Source organism: Eumetopias jubatus, unplaced genomic scaffold, assembly GCF_037043125.1.
Source record: "Eumetopias jubatus isolate StellerSeaLion01/CBP00866 unplaced genomic scaffold, mEumJub1_p1.0 scaffold_12, whole genome shotgun sequence".
Taxonomy (NCBI): Eukaryota; Metazoa; Chordata; class Mammalia; order Carnivora; family Otariidae; genus Eumetopias; species Eumetopias jubatus.
Window position 1 is genome coordinate 111561730 of NW_028274818.1, and position 16329 is coordinate 111578058.

The window sequence follows — 16329 nt, forward strand, 5'->3', positions numbered from 1 at the left end:
GAAGAATCAGGAGTCGACAGATTATTTGTCTCCTGTTTCATTTTCCATGAACATTTCCACAATATTTGGTTTCACACCTCTGCCATTGTGAAATCATCCCAGATTTGGCACCAGCTCACCCTTCTGTGCAAAGGGTATGTTTGAACCAAGAAAAAAGCAGCTTCTGGGTGACTGGGAGACTCTAGGATCAGAATGCTGTTGGTAGGCAGTTACTGTGACCCTAAATTCTGAACAAGCTCCTGACACCCAGACTAAATAGAGTTCAGATTTAGAAACTTCAGATAGAAATTTTGTGTCCATGATGACAACTAAAGAACACGTGTGATACTTAAACCGAACTCTAACCCTTGACTTTAACCCTAAAAGCTAACATGACCCTAAGCCCCAAACTGGAACCCTGAATCTCAAACCTGAAATTGAACCCCACACCCAAACTCTGAACCCAAGCCCTGAATCCAAGCCCTGAACCATGAACCCAAACCCTGAACCAGAACTCTGAGTCATGAGCCCTGAACCCAAACCCCAGCAAGAACCCAAACCCAAATATGACCTTAAACTTTATCCCCTAAGCCCTAAGTCTTAAACCCTAAATCATAAGCCTAAAGCCCTAAACTGTAACTCCAACCATTACCCTCACGCTCACCCAAAACCTTCACTCTCACCCTGATCCTAAACCCAAACCCTGATCTAGAACTCTGACCCAAACCTGAACCTGAACCCAGACCCAAACCCTTGACCACACTTTGTTTATGCATTCACCATGGATGGACAGTTGCATGGTTTCTGCCTTGTGATTATCGTGAACATTGTTCGGGTTTGGGGGCTAGGGTTAGGGTCTTGGGCTGGGGTCAGGACCAGGCTTGAGATCAAGTTTGTGTCGGAATCATGTTCAGTCAGGGCCAGGGTCATGTTCAGTGGCACTGTTTGGGTCAGGGACTGTTGTCATTCCGTATTGTTTCCAATTAATTGTTTCTTAGCTATTTTTGGAGAAGTTGGGGGGATATTGGGCTCCATTCAGCTTGAATTTTCAGAATTTAATGGCTTCAGCTGGACCCAGGGAGCGAGCAGGTGCTTCCATTGAGCAGGGAGCTCACCTTGTCCTGCACTGCCTCCCCCGCCTGCAGAGGGCGCACGACCCCAGCTCCCGCCCGGAGCCCAGAGCCCGGCCTGCGCAGCCGCCGGGACAGGGGCGGACCTCCTCAGAACCTGAGGTGGAGGCTTCTGGGGGCCGTGGGGCGCGTCCACGCTGACAGGAGCCCGGCCTCCTCAGGACCCGCTCTGGAGGACGTGGGGTCGCGTCCACACGGACAGGAGCCCGGCCTCCTCAGGCCCCGCCGCGGGAGGAGAAGGTGAGGAGAAGCCGTCTGAGCGGGGACCGCGGAGGGGGCCCGAGCTCACAGGACTCAGCGGAGGAAGGGCGGGTGCGCAGACCGTGGGGTGTCCGTGGCTCTGTGTGCGGTGACGTGGGGTCCCCGCGGTGCCGTGCGCGGGGCTGTCGGGGCTCCCCGCTCCGGCCTCCCTGCTGGCGTCCCCAGTCCCCTCTCCTGAGGTGCCCGTCTTGCATTTTCACAGTTCTAACCAGGTTTTGGGGGAGGGTTGTGGAAAATGGGAATTCCAGATCCCACTGCTTCTGCTGCACCCGAGACACGGGGGCTGCTGATTGAATCCTCCCGCGAGTCTCTCGCTACCACGTGGCCTCCTTCAAGGGCCGGTGGGCTCTCCGCGGTGGGGGAACCGGGTCTGGGAGGGCGCGGCCTCCGTCACAGTCTGGTGTCGTCTCTGCTTCCGTGACCTGGTGCCGCCGTGGTGGTTTGAGGAGTCGTGGACTCTGCGGTGATTTCAAAGCGCGGTCAACCGGTCACCGCAGCGCAAATACGCTTTACCTCCACACTCAGACCCCAGCTGTCGTCTCCTTACCACATTTACCACACGGGGTGCTTCAGGGCGTGTTACCCCCGACGGGGACACTGTCCCGCGGAACCACCACATACCCGTAAATGAGGAAACCATTACACTCTCCACATTATAACCCAGACCACAGGCCCACTTCCACTGCCACCACCTGCCCCACATCCGAAATGGCCTTTTCCATTCAGATCCAGTTTTCTTTTTCTGGAACTGCTCCGAGACTTTCCCTTATTTTCACAACCCTGATGGGTTTAAGGATTTAAGGATGGATTTCGAGCCAATTTACAGACGGCGCTAATCTGAGTGGCATTTTCTGTCTGGCTTCTGTCACTTGGGCTGTTTTCAGTGTCCATCCACGTGGTGACATGCATCAGTCCTTCGTCCACTTTTCCACCGTGACTAAACATAAATAACCTTTACCACCTAAACATTTCAGGTACACAATGCTCTGGCCTTAGCTGAGTTCCCACGGTTGTACCTCATTCTCCAGAACATGTTCATTCTCCCCGAGGGAGACTCTGTGTGCATTAAACACCCAACTCCCCGTGATTTCTCTGGAGAAGGGTCTATCCAAGTCCTTTGTCTATTTTAAAATTAGGTTGTCTTTTTGTTGAGGAGTTGCAAAAGCTCTTTACATCTTCTGGACAACAGACGCTTACTAGATACATAATGTACAAATATTTCCTTCTGGGGGCTGTCTTTTCACTTTCAGGATAGTCACTTCTGATGTACCAAGATTTGTAATTTTTTCCAACATTTGTTTTAATAGTGAGGGAGAGAGAGTGTGCGAGCGGTCGGGGGCAGAGGGAGAGGGAGAGAGACTTTCAAGCAGGCCCTACTCTGACATGGGGCTTGATATCATGACCTTGAGATCATGATCTGAGCCAAAATTAAGTTAGATGGTTAACTGACTGAGCCAGCCGGGCGTGCTGAAGAGATTTTTAATTTTGAGGATATTATTTTATCTATTTTTTCTTTCTTTTCTTATGCTTTGGTGTCAGAGCTAAAAGCATTGCTAAATCCAAGGTTATGAAGATTTATCCCCATTTATTTCTTCTAGAGTTTATAATTTTACCTCTTACATTTAAGCCTTTACTTATTTTGAGCTAACGTTTCTATGTGGAATGACGTAAGGGTCCAGTTTCATTCCTCTGCACATGGATAACCAATTGTCCCCCAATGTAATGTTGTCCACCCTTGTCAAAATTCAGTGGACCATAGAAGAAGGGGTTTATTTCTGGTCTCACTTAAATCCCACTGATCTGTATGCATACCTTTTTAAAAGGGTATGCAGAACAATAAAAATTGTTATTTTATTTATTTATTTAAAACATTTAATTCAATTAATTAACATATAATGTATTATTTGCTTCAGGGTGAATGCATACCTTTACAACAGTATCACAACGTTTTCTTGACTATTGCTTTTTTATTAGATTTGAACTTTGGAAGTATGACCTTTCACCTTTGATTATCTTTTTCAAGATTGTTCTGGCTAACTTGTGGTCCCTTGAAATTCCATATGACTGTTAGGATTAGCTTGTGCATTTCTTCCCAAAGGCCTTTGTGAATTTTGTTGGGAACACATTGAATTTCCACATCGCCTTGTGTTCTACTGCCATCTTATCAATAGCATGTTTTTTCCTCACCATGGGGTGTCTTCAGAATTATTTAGGTTTCCTTTACTTTCTTTCAGCAATTTTTGTAACATTCAGTGTACAAGATGTGCACCTTGATTACTTCTATACCTAAAAATTTGTTAATGTTGATGTTCCCTAAAATGGAATTGTTTTCTTAAATTCCTTTTCAGATGATTCATTGCTAGTGTATAAAATAAGAGAGATTTTTGTGTATTGATATTTTGTCCTGTAACTGTGCTGAATTAGGTAACTGGCTGTAATCATTTTTGTTGATTATTTAGGAAGCTCTATGCAAGATGATGTTATCCCTGGTCTCTGATTAGACAGAGTTCTAGTGTTTCCTTTCACATGTGGATGCCTTCTTTCTTGGCTTATCCTTCTGGGTAGAACTTTCAGTACAACATTGAGCAACAGGTGAAAACCAACAACCTGTCCTTGTTCCTGATTTCAGAGTAGAGCTGTCCATCTTCAGACTTAAGCATGGTGTTTGCTAGAGATTTAATGAGAAAATTACTCCTTACTCCTGCTTTCGTGAGTATTTATATCAGCAACAGACTTTGGACTTTGGTTAGAACATTTTCTGCATCAATTAATATGACCACATGATTTATTAAAAATTCATTGTGCTGTATAACATTGCTTGTTTCACTCTATTGAATAACCTTTGAGGTGTTTGTGCAGAGCCACTTGCTTAGGGTGCACAGTCTGTTTATGAGCTCTTGGTTTTGCAATTCTTCTGATCTAGCTTCTTACATCTCTTTTAAGAAAGGTACAGGAATGTATTTTGCTGATTTTGTGGGGTTGGTAATAGTGGTTAGGGTTAGGAGTTAGGGATTAGGTTTAGGGTTAGGTTCTCCCTCTCCTCTGCTGCACAGAACCCATTCTCCTCTGTAACTAGAGTGATATTTTCGGAACATAACCTTTGGGCCTTTCTGTGGTCTGCTCCCCTCCTGCCCATCCTCTCCAGCCTCACCTCTTCCACCACAGCCACCCTTCTGTGGGCCACCCAAGTGTGTGGTCGTCCCACATGTGCCCTGGGCCTGACTACAAGCCTTTGCTTTTGCTCTGCCCTCTGCCGGGATCCCTCTTCTATCCCCCTGCTTCATATCTGGCTTGTTCCCCCATTGGCTGGGTCTGGGCTTGCCCTCTGGTGACCTGACTCATGTCTGCTGGTTGAGTGTGCTTATCCCCTATTTAAATGTAGTGCCCGCCTTCCCTGTGTGAGTGATTTACTAACCTGCTGGGTGTGGGGCAGGCACAGGGAAGTAGCCTTAGCGCCTATGCAAAAACATCAGTCTCAGAGGGGCTCACAACGCTTGCCTATAATGGGGGACCTGCTGTCCTCACAGGGGGGAGCAGGTAGTACCCTTAAAGGGCGACCAGCCATGGAACGTGGTTGGACAAGACTTCCAACCTTTTGGGGCCGGGGAGATGTAGACTGGACCTGGAAACTTACACCCTTGGATTCAAGCCTGGGACCAAAGCAAGCCCCCTCTTCTTCCTGGTGTCGTCTTTTGCCTTCCCTGTCCACGGGCTGGACCTGATTCCTGATGTGGCAGAGTTTGAGGGTGACCCCTCCTAGGAATACCAGTGGCTTACTGAGCACCTTGTCAGCAGGATGCCCAGTAGCCTTCCAGGGAGGACCCTACAGGAAGTGGAGACATGTCTGCGGGGGCCAGCGGCAGCCCACTCAAAGCAAAGTGGGACTGGTGTCCGGCCCTGCTGATCCTAGCCGCTCTGTAAGACATAGAAATGAGGGCTGTGCCCAAAGGTGCTTCCTTCCTGGAAGGTGGGGATGGGATTTGCAGGGGGGTGGCCAGTGGAGGGCACCTGCAGGGTTTGCCCAGGAGCTCAGCACAGGCGGAGTGTTCCTGGCTCCAGCATGCTGACTGTGGGGCTGCATGGGTTTCCAGCCTCCAAAGCCTCAGGCTCCCCTTTGGAAGACAGGCTGCTGATGACCCCCATCTCGGGGAACAGATATTAGGGAGGTACTGCTGGCAGATTCCATCAGGAAGGTCAGGAGTTGGCTGTTGCTTAAAGCAGCCCAGGGCCCACCCCCTTGAAGAAGGTGCACATGTCCATGGCCCCCAACTCTGGTGTCCTGCTGCCAGCCTCTTGCAGTGACCCTCTTCCTGCCCTGTCCACTGCCCCTGTGGATACGTGGTCTTCCTGGAGCTGTTCCTGCAGACACCAGAGAAGGACCTCATGGTAGGGCACGGGGTCAACTACTAGGTTTTCACCAATCAGCCGGCTGCCGGGCCCCGTGTGCCCCTCCAGGTAGGCCGAAGTGTGGTGTTCCTCATGGTGGACACAGGGTCACTTACTACGTCTTCACCGACCAGCTGGTTGCTGTGCCCCGTGGGCCACTCTGGGAGGGCCGGAGAGTAGTGGTCCTCGAGGTACACGGCATCCTGCTCTGGCAGGATGTGTCCATGCAGCACAGAGCAATAATCAGCCGCTTCCACGAGCAGCGCTTCTTCTGTGACGTGGAAGACCAGGTGTGCGTGGACGTGGATGCGGGAATGAAGTTCTGGGACCATGTGGGCATGGAGATCCTATCCCCCCTCTTTGGCACCCCACACCCCGTTTTCTACTGGGCAGCCCATGAGGACTTGAGCTACGAGCGCTGGACACAGTCCCAGAGCCACATCCCCAGGGACCAGGGCAACTTTTACTACATGGGGGCCTTTTTTGGGATTTGGTGGTGGAGGTTCCCCGACTGACCTCAGCCTGTCACCAGGTGATGGGGGTCAACTGGCCCAATGGCACTGAGGCCGTGTGGTCCGATAAGTGCCACCTCAAGAGGTACCTGCCAGGCCACAGGCCCACCAAGGTGCTGTCCCTGGAGGACCTGTGAGACCCACGGCTGTTGGGCTGGCCGCCCCATCATTCCCCGGGTCATGAAGAAGCTGAGATCCATGGCTGTGCCCAAGAATCACCAGGACACCCAGAACTCATGAGGAGCTGTCCCCAGAGGAGCTGTGGGACCTGCGGTATTGGGCTGTCCCCTGAAGGACCTGTGGGACCTGCGGCTGATAGGCTGGCCCCTGTCATGAAGAAGCTGAGATTCAGGCCAAGCCCAAGAATCACCAGGACAAACAGAACTCATGAGGGGCTGCCCCCAGAGACCATGCAGGACCCATGGCTGCTGGGCTGGCCCCAGAGGACCTGCGGGACCCGAGCCTGCTGGGCTGGCCCCCCATCATTCCCTGGGTCATGAAGAAGCTGAGATTTGGGCCATGCCCAAGAATCACTAAGATACCCGGAACTCATGAGGGGCTGCCCCCGTCTCCATCAGGAGGTGCTGCCTTGAGCGGAGCCATCAGAGCAGATTCCTACTTCTGTCCCCTTGAGGGAAACAGTGGAACCCAGCACTGCTTGCACGGGCACGCCAGCGCCCCAACCACTCCTGCGCACAGGAGGCCTGCTTGGGGGCATAAGTTCCTCTCTTTGTGGTCACTACATTTTGATCATTTCTGTGTCCTTTACAGCTGTGAACGGCTCCAGTTTTATATCAGATGTTTTTCTGTGTCAATGCTGAGCAACCATCTTAAAAAGAACAATTGAGGGAAAAGGTTTTCTCCGTGGTTCTAAACAGAAATCTCCTGTTGGGGCTGGGAGCAGTCCTGTAGCAGCCATGGACCAGAACAGGTGCTGGCCGGGTCTTCCCTCCCAGTCCTTACACCTCACCGCGGCCATGGGGCTTCAGGGTCAGGGTGCGCCGAGCCACCTCTCAGACCCCCCAGTGCCCTCGCCACCAGAGTCCTTGGCCGTGGCCACTAGCACGGCTTCCAAGAGCGTGGAGTCCCCTGGGCAATATAAGGTTCCCGCCTTGGTTTAAATGGCTATTTCTGTGCTGGTGTTTGTGAAATGTGGGCACTCGCTCCGTCTGGATGTGCGTCCCCTTGGGATTCCTCAGTGCCCACCAGTGGGTTTGCACTTGTGCACTTTCTCTGGACCAGCTGCCTGCACTGTGTCTTAGCAAGCATTTACTGAGCTCAGTCACCCAACAAGGGGCAGAGCGTGAGAGCGAGAACTAAGATACAGGCTCCCTGCTCCTGGGCCCTCCAGGGACTCGCGATGGCCTCGACTTCCTGACTCCTTTTGTATTGTGGTATAATGGACATACAGCTGATACCATGAAGCATGTTTCAGTGGCAATAAGTATATTCCCTGTTCTGCACTGGCTACCTCTGTCCATCGCCACAATGTTTTCATCATCCCAAACTGAACCTCTACCCACGAAAGCCTAAACCCCATTCTCCTTCCCCAGCCCCAGCACCCAGCAGCTCCTTCCACCTCTGTGAATGGGAGTGCTCTCCATCCCTCCCAAGTGGGGTCCTCCGGTGTCGGTCCGTTAGGGACTGGCTTATTTCACGTAGCATAATGGCCTCAAGGTCTGTCTCTCTGAGCCTGAACCTGACCCACTTTCCCCCAAAAAGTGTGGCTCAGCCCTCTCCTGTCTGAGCCGAACTTCCTCAGTCCCCTCTGCTCCCCTCACTTTCCTCCTCAGCCTGAAGATGATCCCAGCCAGTCTGCAGCTCTGAAGACCTGTTCAGTCCAGATGCCAGGCACATAACCCGGGGGCCCCGGTCCTCACCTATACCCCATCTGTCTATGTCAGGTTCCTGCTGCCCTCCCCCAACTGACCAGCTGCAACTCCCACAGGTGTCCCCATCTCAGGAGAGGGAAACACCAAGTCCAGACCCTTGGAGTCCTCTGGGACTTCTTGCTTGCTACCAACTCTCCCAGTAGTGAAATGGCTACTGGAGGACATTCAATGTCAAAAAGATTTAAAGGCATACGTGAGTCTCTGCTGCCTAAGGCAATGGATAACAGTTGGGGCAAATAGAAACCAAGCAGAATCAGAGGAAGAAAGGCTGAGGAATGAGGAGCTTTAGGGAAGAAGGGTCTGGAAGCTCTGACGGCCCCTACCTGACCTTCAGATGCTCCTCAGTTACTCCTGTGCCTCTGGTATCTTCCTGGAAACCTGACATGGCTGTTTTCAGACAGCTCGTCCAGCAGCACCCTCAGTTTCTGGGAGGTGAATTTGCTGGAATCCGCAGGGTGTCCTGCTGCCCCACCGGGATCGCGTTTTGAAGGTGCTTCGTCCGGGCATCTGAGGAGCCAAGACTGTGGGTCTGTGACCTGGAGGGATTCTGAGCAGAACTGGTGGGATGGGAGGGCTGTAAGGCCCAGAGGCAGGTTTCCAGAAAGCGCACTGGGGTCCCCGGCATCCTACTGTTTTCGATTCAAAGCCCTGAGATCTTTAAAATGCCAGCAATGTTACAGCATGGGCCAGAGAAGCAAATGTCCCTGTGCACCCAACACCACCTAAACTATTGGGCATTTCTTGTCACTTGAGCTGAGCACAAAGGATTGGGAGTTGGGGCTTGAGGAGGGTCCTGGGCCAGACTTTGTATTTGGGAGACAAAGACCATCCAGACAAGCTTGTGCTGAGCCTGAGGAGGGGGTCTGTTTGGAGACCCCAGTTGCAGGCACGGCTGTCCACGGATGAGCCCTCAGCCTGCCCCAGTGCACCTGCTGCTGGGGGAGAGCCTGCCCCTCCTCTCTGCCTGAGGGCTCTCTCCTGTACCAGGTGCCTCTTTCCCTGCGAGCCACTGCCATCCTGCAGCCTGGGAGGGTGGATACCCTGAGTTCCTCCAGCTGCTGGGGGGGCACCTGCCCCCTCCTCTCTGCCTGAGGGTTCTCTCCTGCATCAGATGCACCTCCTCTCCTGCCAGTCACTGTCAGCCTACAGCCTCGGTGGGTGGATACCCTGACAACCCCCAGCCCGGTGGCCAGAGCCAGTGTGACATTGTTTCCCAGCAGGCCTTTATGCCATGTCGCCACAGTGCTCACTCTCCTCCTGCAGGCTCACTGTGCCACATCCTCCCTCAGTCTCCCTGGGCCCAAGTCTTCTTCTGCTCGTGGACCATCCTTGACCCAGGCTCTACACGCTGGGACTGGGAGCAGGTTTCTGGACCTTCTGGAATCTTGCTTCCATGCCCATGACATGGGCACAGTCCATCCTCACAGACTGCGCAGAGGAGACCCAGCGCAGGAAGAGGCAGGCCACTACAAGGGAGATGGCAAGTGACCCAAGAGGGAGCACACAGTCCTTGCAAAAAGCACCAGGCTCACAGGACCCAGCATAGGATGTGGGTGTCAGGCCAGAGGGCACAGGGAATCCTGGAGGGGGTGACCCTGTCGGGGAGGCCATGGAAGGGTCCCAGAAGAAGCAGGAGACAAGGAAGACGACAGGACAGAGCTTCCCAAGGAGATTGTTGGAAGGATCAGAGAATTGCAGAGACCCTTGGGAAAACTCAGACCCTGGAGATGTTGGCTGAAATGCTGGCATTTGGTCCGAAATGTTGGGTCACAACACCGCAGTCGACACTGGATGATTTAGTCTTTGTTGGTTCTAGGAATCAGTAGGTACCTGCCAGTGGAACTCACATTGCATGAAGTCTAAGATATACTTACTTTTCATTACTTTTCAGGACTAGACTTTTCTAGAGGAAGTTCTAAGTTTGGGTCTTCCATTCTTTTCTTTGTGCAACTGGCCTGTGTTTTCAGGAGCCGATTCCTGGTGCTCATCACCACTGCTAGCCCTGAGGACTGCCCCCGTCACCTCCCACAGGGGACGTGACCATGTGGTTTGGGGGGTGCTCACTGATGAAGCCCCAGTGCTCAGTACACAGCAGGGACCCCAGATCCTCTGCTGAATGAGGGAGGAAGGAGGGAGGGAAGGAGGGATGGAGGGAGGGGGAGGGAGGGAGGAAGGGAGGGAGGAGGGGGGGCTGCAGGTGGGGAATGAATGAGGGAGAGAAGGAATGAGGGAGGGAGTAAAACCAGGTCCATAAATCAGGAGTCCTTATTTGGGGTGAGGTCCGAGGGCATCACAGCCTGGGCCCTGGATGGTGGCTCAGGGCACGTCCATCTGTACTCCCAGTGCTGACCTTCCTTCTCCTTGGACCCGCTGTCATCCTGGATCCTCTCCCCCTCCTCCTTAAACAATTCTCAATGTTCCCAGGAGCAGGGTGGCAGGAGGGGTGGGTCTCAGGAGGGGCTTCCCAGATCCTGTGCCCCGGATGACACCGGGACTCTAGCTGCAGGGCATTCTATCATGAGAACTGGGACCGTGGATCCCATCCATCTCCTTGGGCATTAGTGCTGTTCCATTCCCTGCTCTCTCCAGCACCGCTGTGATGAACACTCCTGACAATACGTGTGTGAAAAACCGAGCCAGAGTTTCCGGGGCTGAGTCCAAGGCTGAGGATGGGTGCCCCTGTGGCCTGGGATGGGTGCTGCTCACTGTTCTCCCAGACAGGGGTGCCTGTCACCGTTCTCTCTGGGGGACCTCTACTTCCTCCCATTCTCCCCAGGGCTGCTGGTCCCCAGACCAGACACCTGCCAGTCTGAGGGTGACCAGCGCTGCCTCCATAGGGTTTCCTTTGCCGGAGTCCTTCCCCAGGAGCTCCCGCATCTCTGACACATATTCCCTGCGTGCCTATCCTTCCGCCTTGGACTTGCATGTGTTTGGTCTCCGTCCCTGTGGAACCCAGTGACTGGGAGCGTGGTTGGACCAAAGTCAGGTGAACCCTTTCTCTGGCCTTGGGTTGTGAGCAATGCTTTTGCCCTTTGTGGTGTGCCGTCCAGCTTTCTGCGTTTCCCTGGTTTCTGTGTGGGGCTCAGGAGGAACCGGCCCTGTCCTGTCTGGGATCAGGCTGTGGTGTCCCAGCAGGACCAGGGGTCTCGGCCCTGAGATTGTGCCCACCATTCCCTTTAGGAATTGTAATCTATGTAATCTATGATTACATCTGATGTGTAATCCATCGGGGATGTCAATATCAAATGGGGGAAATTTTATGACAAATAAACACAGAAGAAAACGAGTCCCCTTTGAAAATAGGGGGGCAGACACAAAGGCCCCTATTGTGTGATTCCACTTACAGAAACATCAGGAATAGGTAAAGGAACAGAGAGAGAAAGCAGCTTAGGGGTCACCGGGGTCTGGGCTGTAGGAGAAAAGGGCAAGGAGGGCTTCTGGTTCGGGGACTCCTTTGGGGAATGAGATATTCTGCGGCAATGTTCGGGGGTGTGGTGGCACAGCGTTGGGCATGTACTTAATGCTCAAGACGTGTTCAATTGAAAACAAGTAATTTTATTTAAAACAAATAATACACAGCACATAGGACATGGAAGGATAAAATAACAGTTAATATGTACCAGAGAGAAAGAACATAGGGAGAGGGGATGAGACAATCGGGCGGGGTCTCGGGTTCCAGCGATGGAAATAAGGGTAATTGTACAAGGAGCTCCCCCTGCAGGGCTGTGGGCTCTGGATGTGGCCGTGTGAGCCCTGCAGGAGCAGGAGTAGGGGCAGGGGTTAGGATAGGGACAGGAGCGGGGGCAGGATCTGGGTCCGAGGCAGGGGCAGGGGCTGGGGTGGGGGAAGGGGGAGTGGCAGGAACTGTAGCAGGGGCGGGGCAGGGGCTGGTGCAGGAGCAGGTGCCAGTTCTTCCTGGACAGCTCCAGGCTCTCCGTGGGCAGGTGCCGGGTCACCTGCCGGCTCCTGGTCTCCTCCTGAAGTCACTGCAGGCACTAGCCCTCCCTCCAGATCTGGCTCTAGCTCCTCAGGTGGTGGAGCAGCTGTGAGAGGAGAAAAGCTCACCCCTGTGCCTGCTCTCCGTGGGCCTTTGCAGAGACAGAGCCCAGCCCAGGGTCTCCCAGAGAAGCCACAGCCGTGAAGGACCCCTCACGGGGACGTCTCCCCAACTGCAGTCCACCCGCTGTGTGCTCTGTGCCCAGTCGTTGCTCCTGGCCCCACACCAGCCTCTGGGGGCTCCTCCCTGTGGGGCCAGCACCAACCCGTCCCCACACACCACAAACACCCAGCCCCAGGCTTCTCACCCTCGGCCTCGGCCTCTGTGGGCTCCTGCTCCTGGACCACTGTCCGGTGAACAACCCCTTGGGACAGAGGTCCATGTGGTGTCGGAGGTCTTGCCTGGCAATTCCCCAGCACCATTCTCGGGATGCCCGTGGGGTCAACCCCTCTGTCAGGGAGGAGGGCATGTCTGCCAGCTGCCTCTCCATGGCCTCCGTGGCCTTCTGCAAAGACAGGGACCGGTAGCCGGCCCCGAGGCATCACAGCCCTGCCCGGCCATCCGCAATGTCCTCCTGCCCAGTCCCCTGCTGCTCCCAGATCAAACACACACCTGTGCGTGCATAGCCCTGCACCCGGGATGCAGTGACCCATCCCTGCAGGGCTATCGGGATAAACCTCGGGCAGAAGGGTCAGCGCCCACACACCCCATCCCACACAGCCAGCCTTGACCTTGAACATGACCTGCCCACTGGGTATCTGACCCCTCATCAGCCTGCTCCTGCTCGGGGTAGCCCCACACCCATGACCCCCCTTTACACACAAACTCACACACAGGTGCACACACTCACACACAGACACACAAACACGCACAGGCACACACCCCCATCCACATACGTGCACACACACACACACACACACAGACACACGTACGCACACACACAGACACACACACACACACACACACACACACACACGGAGGGCACCTGGGGCTACACAGGTCATCAGAGCGAGTGGGGCTGGGTGGCCGGCTCTGGGCCTCCTGGTGTCACCTCTGTCCTTCCGGCCAAATGGCCAGAGGTGGTGGGGAGCCCTGACATGAAATCCCCAGCGGAGGACAGCGTATGCAGGGCGCGCTTTCTTCTGCCTACAGCCTCCGGACCTCGGCAGGCAACATGTGAACATCTTGGTTTGAGGATCTCCAACGAAATGAGCTGGGCAGGGGGCTGCCTGTGGAATGTGGGTGCCTGGTTACTGGTGTTCAAAATTCTGTTGGGCTCTGTTGTCAGGGAAGTGAGGTCACCACTGCCTGGGGTCCCCTTACCCAAATTCTTCCTCACACAGGAGCCCCCCCGAGGAACCCCCTCCCCCGCTGCTCAATGCTCACCCTCCCCCCATGCCCCATCCATACAGTGACACCCACACAGCCCACCCACAGCCCCCGGGAAGTCTGGGTGCAGCCAGTGTCCCAGCTGTGAGGGCACAGACCTGGATTCAGACCTGGCTCCTGCGTGTGCCCACGGTTATGACCCTGGACAGACCCTGTGCCTCTCAGGGCCTCCCCAGGCTCCCCATCTGCACATCGGGGTATTCTGGCTTCTACTTCTAGGTTCGCCATTAGGGGTAGGACCTCTATACATGTTCCATACCTACTACCACAGGAGGCTGGTGCACATGTGGCAATGCAAGGATGATCCAGGAGCTGGGCTTGGCATGGAACACAGCTCAGAGGGGCCTGGCTCTGCTCTGGGGTCCAGGCAAAGCCACCCCCCTCCTGCCTATGTCCCAGCCCCCGTGTGAAGGTAGTAATGTACTGATTCTGACCTTGTCCCCTGGTGAAGCAGACTTCCAGGGGCTCCCATTATGGTTAGGCTCAGGTCCCAGGGCCTCGTCTGTGCCCGTGTGCTGGGCAGTCCCCACAGTGGCCCCTGGCACCCCTGAATCCTGGTCACACAGCCCTGTGGAATCCCATCCCATCCAGGGTGGATGGCCTGTGTGACGGCGCTCTCAGGAATGGAATGGCACAAAATGCCGGGATGTCATTTCCAAGCTGATGGAGTCTGTGACTTCTCCTGGTTCCCTCTGTCCTGTGTTCATTCTCTGTCCCCTTCTCTGTCTCTGTGTCTGTGTCTCTCACAGGAGCAGACCCGTGGGTTCCATGGGCGATGTGAGAAACCGCAGAAGCCTCCCTTGTCCCCGTTTCCCTCTCCGGTCCTGGTGCTCCATTCCTTCCTAAGGTCTCCTCACCCTGACCAGAGCAGTGATTCTGGATTCTCTTCCACATGGGGACCCTGAGGCTGCAACAAGGAGGGCCCTGACCTTGGTATCCAGACTGGTGGCCCTGTGCTCTTCCACCTTCTGCGTAGCCAGGTCCTAAGGCCCCCAAGCCCCGAGTCTGTCCTCTGCTGAGAAGGACCTCGAGGGGGTAGAAAACATTTTCCCAGCACTGGGATCACAGGGGGTCGGGGATGGCGATCCAAGGCCAACAGGCTCTTCGACAAGCCTGTGGGACCCTTGGGACACTGCATCTCTGCAGCCCAAGTGACAGAAGAGTAAGCTGAGGCCTTTTGTGCTATAGCCCTCTGGACTTGGGGCTGGGTATCTCTTCCTACTCCCAAGTTTGCAGGGTGGTGTTGGACACCGGAACCCAGACCCTGTCTTCTCCCAGTGCCCTGGCAACCCCCTGGGCCCCTTGGGGAACCCTGACCATCAGCCTGGCCTGTCTCCCCTCCCCATGCTCTGGATCTGGGTCCTTGCCAGGAGTCCTGATGCCCTGCCCCATGGCCCAGCCGTCTCCAACCTCTTTCTTCTTTCCCCCTTGTCCCCACCTCGTTCCCAGGGTGCCCTCCCCTTCTGACCCCAGCTGGGCAGTCAGAGTGATGTGGGTGTGGGGGTGGGTTTGCAGGTGCACATGCCTCTACGTCCATCGGATGCCAAGGTCATGTCCCCACATGGGACGGGGTGGGTAGCTATCCCCGAGGATCTGAGGGGCTCTCACCCCCAAAGCGAACCTCATGGGAGGGTTGGGTCTGGCCTAGGACTGGAGAGCAGCCCTGCTCCTTGGGCTCTGCACCCCTCAGTTGTCCTGGGCCAGTCCCTGCCTCTCTTGACCCAGGTTCCCAACTGCCCCTGAGGGTTGGACATGGAGACGCTTGAATGTGGCCGCTCCTCCATGGGTAGGTGGGGGACAGGTGCACCAGGCACCCAGACCTCCCCACCGAGAGGGCCAGCCAGGTGTGTCATGGCCAGGTGTGCAAAGGAGACCTGCACGCAGCACCTGTATGGTGAACCAGCCCTGCAGCGGATGTACATGAGCCCCATGGCTCTGCACCTGACCAGTCCCCCACATTCCCTCACCACAGCTGACTGCTCTGTGGCCCCAAAGTCCACTGGGCCCCGCAATCACACCCACCCTGGGCGGCAGGCCTTAGGGTGCAAGGCCAGGTGGGTAGGACATCTGGGGACACACAGGTCATTGAATACCCCCCACCCAGCTGCCCTGGAATGCAGACTCCCTCTCAGGGTCCAGCTAAGTGCAGGACTGGGCCAGTGAACCTGGAGGCATCAGTGGAGGCCGACTCAGGACAGGGAGAAGATCAGTCTGCCCCTTCCCCTTCTCCTCTCCTCCTTTTGCCTTGTCTTCCTGGCAGGACCCAGGGCAGAGGTCCAGCCTGTCCCTGGCTGCAGCCCTGGCTGGAGTCAGAGGGTCGGGAAGGAGGCCGGGGAGGAGGGGCCCACCAGCAGGATGCCCGAGTGTGAAGGGGGTCGTTAGTGTAATGAGGGACCCCATGGGCATTCAGGGATTTCAGCCCTTTGTAGACATGAGCCGTGGCCCCAGGACTCGGCCCCTGCCCCATCCTTCACTCTCCAGAAGGCCCTGCATCCTCCCCAGCCCAGTCCTGGTCCACAGCCAGTCCTCCCTCCGGCCCCAGGAAATCCAGCTGCTCCAGGGGCTGCAAAATCATTTCAAGCTGGAACCGAGCCATCCCTATGGGGCCTGGTTCCGGGTCCTGCAGCCCCAAAGTGAAGAGAGGTGAGGCCAGGCAGGAGCGGGGAGAGGGCAGAGTGGACTCTCCCTGGGGACCATGGCTCCCTGGTCAGTGCCGACCCTGTTGTGTGCCGGCCCCTAGGGCACCCAGATTCCAGCTCCCAGTCAGGCTCCGGGAGGGAGAC

At 55.1% G+C, this 16329-nt stretch overlaps 1 pseudogene; it reads left to right on the forward strand.

Moving 5' to 3' along the window:
- Positions 1-3032: 3032 nt before the first annotated feature.
- On the forward strand, positions 3033-6508 carry LOC148162896 (histo-blood group ABO system transferase-like; annotated as a pseudogene).
- Positions 6509-16329: the final 9821 nt, after the last annotated feature.